Genomic DNA, 9,090 nt, shown 5'->3' with positions numbered 1-9,090 from the left:
TTATCGTAACATTCACTCTGTGGTTAAAGTTTTTCAAATTTTAATAACTTTCTTAAACTATCCTGGATTTGTACCACACTTGGACAGAAGCTTGTTTGTGATCATAAGATAGTATTCAAAAGTAAATTTTGTTTTAAAAAAAAACCTGCTTATCCGTATTTCACTTATAAATGGACTTAGTTTTTCTGCCAGTTAACATTACATTCACTCTGTGGTTAAAGCTTTCAAAATTTTAATAACTTTCTTAAACTATCCTGGATTTGTACCACCCTTGGACAGAAGCTTCTTTATGATCAAAAGCTAGTATCTAGAAGGAAATTTTGTAAAAAATTATTTCCTGTTTTTCCGTATATTACTTATAGATGGGCTTAGTTTTATTCCAGTTAACATTACGTAGTCTGCAGTTATAGTTTTTAAAACATTTGTTACATTCATAAACCTTCTTGGAATTTTACAAAACTTGAACAGAATTTCTTACAATCAAAAGATAGTATCTAGAGGAAAAATTTTTAATAATTTTTTCCCCATTTTTGTTGAGCCTGCGACTAACAGCTAAAGTAGGCGAGACAATGGGTTCCGCGGAACCCTTACAAACTTTTTATATTTTTGGTGGAAAGATTTCATGTTGTAATTCTTTTATCCACTCCGTCTATTATTCATCTTCGGAATGTTACATACGTTTTTGTCCTTCCATTGTTCTTCTACGAAACGTATTATAATGTAACTTTTTGATCCATCACAAGGGCGGATCCAACTATTTATAAAAGGGAGGGGGTCCTAACCCAGGATAAGGGGGGGGGGGGGGGGGGGTTCCAACTATATGTCCCCATTCAAATGCATTGATTGTCAAAAAAATTGGGTGTTCCAACCCCCTGGATCCGCCACTGCATCAATTCGTTCTTCTTAATAAACGATGACCATCAAACTGTTACAGCATGTATTGCAAACTGTTGAAGAAGAACGAATTGACGGCATTGACAGTATGTTATGAACAGACGTAATTTAATTTTATATATATATCAGATAAATTTGCATTCATTTTAATTATTTCAAATAATTCACTGCGGTCTTTATTTCATAGCAATTCACTTTTTTCACTGCCGATTGTATATATCATAGCAATTCGCTTTTCTCCTTTTGTCACTGCCGAGTCTAAATTTCATAACAATGCACTTAATTTTCTCATTTTTTTCCTTCAGATTATCAACCGAACCAAAATGCCGGACCTAAATGTAAAAGATATGTTGTTATTATTGTTTTCTGGTTACACCCTGGTTAGTTTATATTATATGACATCATCAAAAAAAGATGACAATTCATTTACGGTTCAGAGTTTTCAGTGTGATTCAAGTATAGATAGTATATGCAAGCAACGAAATACTGTGTCAGGTATGCTGAATAGACTGAGTCAAAAGATGGGGAAGCTGCAGTGTGAGGTAAATATACAGAGAGTGTAATTAAGGGAAATATCTAAGACTGATAGTTTCCGAAACCGATTCTTTTTTAAAAAGTTTTATTTCATTTTGATTGATCGTCCTGAACATGCACGGAAAATTTGCCACTGGGCATAAGGCAAACAATCAATCAATCAATCAATCAGTTCGGTTGACCATAAATTATAATGATGCATATGCGAAATTTATCATACTATAAGTTACATTATATAACAGTTGGGGGATACTAATTTGTTCAACAATATATTTGTGTGTTTTTTGGATTTTCCTGAGATACCGTGGAGAGGGATAAATTGGAAATTGAAAAGACAGTCGACTCAAGTGAGGGTTTTATGTGTGGCCCATCGTAAAATATAGCTTAAGCCATCACTTTTATTTTCAAAGTTTCTTAACGAAGTTGGGACGTTAGTTTGATAGAGATCAAAGAAGCGTAAAATATGTCGAAGTAACCTACTTTCATGGATCATTGATATATACTCCCCAACCATTTTGCCCTTCGTGTTTTATAGATTATAATCAGAACCACAATGCCGGAACGTAATTTATAAGATTTGCATTTAATTTTTTTTTTCTACACTGATATGTACTCTTTTATCAAGTTATTCGATCGTAGATAAAATTGATTCCAAGCTTAAAATTTATGTATACTTATGGAACGCCAAAACTGTCTTGTTATGCCCAAATCATTATATGATGTGCATTTATCTTTATATGATGTGCACTTGTCATTATATGATGTGCAAACACCTTTATATGATGTGCAAATATCATTATATGATGTGCAAACACCTTTATATGATGTGCAAATATCATTATATGATGTGCAAATATCCTTATATGATGTGCAAACATCATTATATGAAGTGCAAACATACTTATAATCAGGCTCATATATACACCTCCAGACTCTCAAGTAAACAGGGCTAACGTACCGAGCATTGATTTTTTTTTTGGCGAGTGGGGGGCATGTTTTTTGTAAATGTTTGATTCCAAATTTCTTGAAAGAGATTTTATCTATTTCAGAAGGGAAGCGAAATAGTTTGTTTCCTTTGAAAATGAGGGAAAAATAAAACAATAATGAAATTTAAAAAAAATAACCATGTTATTGAAAAAATTATTTTTTATCAAAATAGAAAAATATGTTTGTCCTAAGAACATGGAAATACACGTGCTCCTCCCCACACTAGATGAAATGTCGGTGCCTAACCAATCTGATAAAGATACAATGTACAGCTCATCTGTCTACGCTTTGGATACAAGGATCTGACAACACTTCATTTTACATTTCAGCCTTCAAATTTATGAAGGTGTGTATCAATCCGACGAAACCAGAGAACCCCAATGGTCTTTAAAACAGAAAATAGAATGGAGCGTTTTCAGATCCGCGTAAGCAAAGCTTGGACACAAAATATCTGTAATTTAATCAGATATGTGTCTAAATTAACATAAAAAAACTGCATTAATTTATTGTTTACTGAGGCCTGTTGGTCTCTTATAGATAGAGAGTTGTGTTTTGTGTTTTAATTTTTTTTAAGTGAAGATTTACGGCGGCGGCTTTTAATATTTTGCGTTTATATTGAAAACTACAATAGATTTAAAAAAAAAAACAAATAGTGCAATGTGTCAGAATATATTCTATAGTAAAGGTCCCATTTGGGCTGTTTTGGCTTTTATGAGTTTAGTTGTTTTATTGCTTATTATCTTGATAACTTATCTATAGAGAAACCTTTCCTTGCAAATTGGTATATACAAGAACATATTTAAAAAATAAATAAATTATAATTGTGGTCATTTTCTTTCATTCGGAGGAAACAATGGAATTTCTCTTATTTTTTTCAAGTCTTGACCTGGAAGAAAGAAAAAAAAAACAATCACAAACCCCCCTTTCCAAAGACATAAACATTTCACAACCCCCCCCCCCCCCAACCCAACCCAACCCAAAAAAAAAGTCACCACCGAACAATCACACATACACATTTCTCAATACTTTTGTTCGTAATAACAAATAAAAAAAACGCATTAAGTTTGTATTGCATTATAAGTTTAAAATATTGCGTCAGTAGTGGATCTAGAACTTCATGTGTGGAAGTTGTTTGCGACTTTAGGGAACTTAATATGCCGGTTATTGTCTCATTGATATTTACCACACCTTCATTCAATATTAGCTAACAAAATAAAAAAATACTCTGCTGGAAGAAATTGTTGAAACTAAGGATTTAGGTTTTAATAATTGAGGAGAGCTCAGCGAGGCGTAAAAATTGATGTCTTTCGAGTCAAAACTATTATTTTTTACTGTAGGGGAGGAGGGGGGGGGGGGGGGTGTACGATGAGGGTCGAACCCTGAACAGTTAGGGAAAATATGGAAACACCTTTCAAGCTTGATACAGCTATGAATTTTAATATAATTAAATATCTGACACATCATAGGTTTGTGACGCATAATGAATGTGGTCTAAGATTTTAAAAAGATGAAAATGGACATTTACCTACTATAAGGTCCAATATCCAAAATCTAAATATATTGTTAGCTTCAGCATATCAAAGAACCATAATAATTGTTGGTTTTGGTCCTGTTTTGGCCCCTAATTCCTAAACAGTTATTGTCTGGCAACAAAATATTTACGGACGACGAAGACATCGCCATAATATTATACGGCGGCAAATCTACAACTATAAAAAACTGAATACCACCTTTCCACCCCAAAAAAAATTAAATCAAAGGCCCCTTACTTTCTTCCTATCCCCTCTTTTTGGGGTTTTAAATGACCGGTTCCTTATATGAGTCATTACCCTCTCAATGTCCGATTTTTTCCCATTTTTGTGTCTATCTTAAGAAATGTAATATATAAAGAGAAACTTGAACAGCTAAAATGATCACCCAGGCAAAATTTACAAAAAATGAACACACTGGAAATTCATGTAATAACTTCTTATAGAAAAAACGCTAACGATAGGTATAAAGATATTGACAAATATAATGCCTACCCTTGTTAAAATGAACATACAGCATGGCATAAAAGAATTATTTCTTAAATTAAATAACTATAACCGTATGTTCATTATTGTAGACAGAGGCGTTTTTAGAGGGTTTTTCAGGGGGTCCGCCGGCCCCCCCCCTTTTGTGGGAAAAATTTTGTTGATTATATAGGGAATCACTGAAGCATCACTGGAGCGGGCCCCCTCTTAGGCAGTCAGTGCCCCCCCCCCCCCCCCCCCTTATGAAAATTTCTGGATCCGCCACTGGTAGAACCCGTATGTTTATTATTGTAGACCCATCGATTAAAACTAAACTTTGCAATTCATATTTTGACAATGTTCCAACAATATCAGATGTGATCTTTTTCATCTTAAAACGAGGTACCAACAAGCCAAGGTTTATCTCTTTTTAAATCTCAACCATTTTCTAAACGATAGCTACATATTTGTGCCGGTTTATAGTAATTCCACAGAAGCATATCGGAATCAGTTATGACCTAGACAGTAATCGTTCTAATCGTAATCATGTTCATTGACCATAACAACGATGAAAGCACATCATATAATGACGTTTCGACATCACATAATGAAGTAAACCGAACCACATCATATAAGGTTACAACCACATCATATAATGACACAACCACATCATATAAAGCTGATTGTACATAATATAAGTACATTTGCACATCACATAAATATTTTTGCACATTATATAAGTATATTTGCACATCATATAAGGATCTTTGCACATCATATAAGTACATTTGCACATCATATAAGTATATTTGCACATTATATAAGGATATTTGCACATCATATAAGAATATTTGCACATCATATAAGAATGTTTGCACATCATATAAGTACATATGCACATCATATAAGTACATTTGCACATCATATAAGTACATGTATATTTGCACATCATATAAGTATATATGCACATCATATAAGGATGTTTTGACATCATATAAGGATGTTTTGACATCATATAAGGATACTTGCACATAATATAAGGATATTTGCACATCATATAAAGGTGTTTGCACATCATATAAAGGTAAATGCAAATCATATAATGAAAATGGTCATAACAAGACAGTTTTAGCGTTCCATATATACTGGTTCCCTGTCCTTTATCTAGTTTGCTCTAAATAAGTATAGTACACATTTTTGTTTAGGGACCAGCTGAAGCCCATCTCCGAGTGCGGGATTTTCTCGCTGCGTTAAAGACCCATTGGTGGCCTTCGGCTGTTTTCTGCTCTTTATTCGGGTTGTATTCTCTTTGACACATTCCCCATTTCCATTCTCAATTTTATGACTCAGATACCTGTATGATGCGAGGTAGAGAACTGACCCAAACATAAAAACATGCTGTAAACAAATCACTAGTTATAAATAGAAATAGATGTTGGGGTATACGTCTATGTAAATAATCCAAGAACCAAAACAAATGGACATTTAGAGGACAACATACATTTGATTTGATTTTTGGTGTTTTAACGCCATTTTTAAGCACCGCTGTTGGGCTATTTCGTGTGGGCCAGTTTTTATTGGTGGAGGAAGCCGGAGAGCCCGGAGAAAACCACCGACCTTCGATAGGAAAACTGACAATCCTAGTCAATTAAGATTGTAGTCGAGTGCACCCGCACGAGCGGGGTTCGAACTCACAACCTCAGTGTTGACTGGCTAGTAATTACAGTAGTAACTACTTAGACCACTCGGCCACCGAGGCCCCTACATACATTTGAATTAAAGAGATCCGGTCTGAATATTGATACTTAGTCTAGTAAATAATTTGAGAACGATGAATGCATATAATGTAATTTTATTATTTAATTGTGCATTCATAATATATATCGTTGTTGGCTCTGATTCTATCCAATGCTAATATACTAAATATACATTTGCATGTACACTGTTATGTTTATTGTTGTAATTATCAATTATGTCAATCAATTGTAACTGATTTTATGCCCTTTATGGGCCCTGTAATTTGGGAAATAAACATATTCTATTCTGATCTATTCTATTCCCTCAACAATAGACAGGTGAACAATATGTCGAGCTTTAAATTACCTCTCAATTAAAAGTGTATTTTCTTTCAGAGAAGCAAAGGGACAGCTGAAGGAGGGGGATATTGTAAACGAGGTGTGCATTTGGGAGCAGATAAAACACTTCTACCTGCATTGTCCAACTTTTTAGAAGGAAAAAAAGTCGCTAGCTTCGGGGACGGAACTGGGCAGTATAAAAATGAGCTTTTGAAATTAAAGAAGATAAAATCATACGATTCATACGATGGTGGACCATTTTCTGAAGAGGAGAGCAAGGGAATTGTTAGATATATGGACCTTACAATTCCTCATTATGGACTACCAGTGTATGATTGGGTAGTTTCAATTGAAGTAGCTGAGCATATACCAAAGCAATACGAGGGTATATTTTTAGATAATATTTTTAGACATGCAAAAGAAGGAATTATTTTAAGTTGGGCTGTTCCTGGACAAGGTGGATTCCGACATATTAACAATAGATCGGTCCAATACGTCATGCAAGTTATGAATAAAAACGGATTTCAGCTTGATGAAAATTCGTCAAAACTTTTACAACAATCTTGCACTTTTCCACATCTTAAACGTAACCTCTACGTATATACCAGAAGATTACCATTTAATAATCAAAATTTGTATGTATAACTTAAAGAATAAGATATTGTAGGTGTATACTATTGACACATGGAATTAAGAAATAAAGATATATTATAAATCTATCAATTAAATCAGATGTTCAAAAGACAGATATGAATATACATATTTCGGAATTTTGTCTTGTTGTGTTGTTATTTATTTATTTATTTATTTAAAATTTATCCATTACCTTTTTGGCTCACCTGGCCCAAAGGGCCAATTGAGCTTTTCTCATCACTTGGCGTCCGTCGTCCGTCGTCGTCGTCGTCCGTCCGTCCGTCCGTTACAAAAATCTTCTCCTCTGAAACTACTTGGCCAAATTAAACCAAACTTGGCCACAATCATCATTTGGGTATCTAGATTTAAAAATGTGTCCGGTGACCCGGCCAACCAACCAAGATGGCCGCCATGGCTAAAAATAGAACATAGGGGTAAAATGTAGATTTTGGCTTACATCTCTGAAACCAAAGCATTTAGAGCAAATCTGACATGGGGGTAAAATTGTTTATCAGGTCAAGATCTATCTGCCCTGAAATTTTCAGATGAATCTGACAACCCGTTGTTGGGTTGCTGCCCCTGAATTGGTAATTTTAAGGAAATATTGCCGTTTTTGGTAATTATCTGGAATATTATTATAGATAGAGATAAACTGTAAACAGCAATAATGTTCAGCAAAGTAAGATCTACAATTAAGTCAACTTGACCAAAATGGTCAGTTGACCCCTTAAGGAGTTATTGCCCTTTATAGTCAATTTTTAACCATTTTTCGTAAATTTTTGTAATCTTTTACAAAAATCTTCAAGACAAATTTAACCAAACTTGTCCACAATCATCATTAGGGTATCTAGTTAAAAAAATGTGTCCGATGACCCCGCCTGCGAACCAAGATGGCCGACATGGCTAAAAAATAGTACATAGGGTAAAATGCAGTTTTTGGCTCATATCTCTAAAACCAAAGCATTTAGAGCAAATCTGACAGGATAAAATTGTTCATTAGGTCAAGATTAATCTGCCCTGAAATTTACAGACCAATCAGGCAACACGTTGTTGGGTTGCTGCCCCTGAATTGGTAATTTTAAGAAAATTTTGCAGCTTTTGGTTATTATCTTGAATATTATTATAGATAGAGATAAACTGTAAACAGCAATAATGTACAGCAAAGTAAGATCTACAAATAAGTCAACATGACCAAAATTGTCAATTGACCCCTTAAGGAGTTATTGCCCTTTATAGTCAATTTTTTACAATTTTCATAAATTTTGTAAATTTTTGTAAATTTTTACAAAATATTTTCCACTGTAACTACTGGGCCAAGTTCATTATAGATAGAGATAATTGTAAGCAGCAAGAATGTTCAGTTAAGTAAGATCTACAAACACATCACCATCACCAAAACACAATTTTGTCATGAATCCATCTGTGTCCTTTGTTTAATATGCACATATACCAAGGTGAGCGACACAGGCTCTTTAGAGCCTTTAGTTTGTCTTGCATTCCATGGAAATGGGGGGAATGAGAATATATTCTACAATTGATATTTTTTTGCTTTTGCTTTTGATTTAAACTTCATAAAAGATATCATTTAAACTTCATTGTATTACCAAACTGAACTTAGATCGCACCGTGAAAATTGCATAACACATTAAAAAAGAAGGAGAAGCTACTAAAACGACTATCAAAAACCAAATGTTGAAAAAACTAGTACCGAAAGAAAACAGACAAGCATCAGTCAAAGAAGCAAAGAAGAATAAACACGTAAAAGCAAGGACATTACTGAAAAAAAATAACAAAAACAAAGAGAGTCAACGTAGCTTCTCTGGGAAAAGGTCCAAAAATTATAGCAATTCTTTGTACAGCGGCATCTAGAAAGTGAAGCTATATGAAACTAGTTCTTTGAAACGTTGTTTGATCTTAAACCGATTTAATCGTTCATCAATGTTTTCGTTCATTTGTATCTAAAGTCACGCTCA

The 9,090-nt window shown here is 34.0% G+C and overlaps 1 long non-coding RNA gene across 1 annotated transcript; it reads left to right on the top strand.

Annotated features, from left to right (window-relative positions):
* Nucleotides 1-874: 874 nt before the first annotated feature.
* LOC127721976 (uncharacterized) lies at nt 875-7,259 on the top strand. The gene is made up of 2 exons (XR_007991555.1): nt 875-1,436; nt 6,542-7,259. It is a non-coding gene; the product is annotated as an uncharacterized LOC127721976 (long non-coding RNA).
* The last annotated feature ends 1,831 nt before the right edge of the window (nt 7,260-9,090 follow it).

The sequence above is a fragment of the Mytilus californianus genome, unplaced genomic scaffold, assembly GCF_021869535.1.
Source record: "Mytilus californianus isolate M0D057914Y unplaced genomic scaffold, xbMytCali1.0.p SCAF_12, whole genome shotgun sequence".
NCBI lineage: Eukaryota > Metazoa > Mollusca > Bivalvia > Mytilida > Mytilidae > Mytilus > Mytilus californianus.
This window is presented reverse-complemented; position numbering and strand designations above follow the sequence as displayed.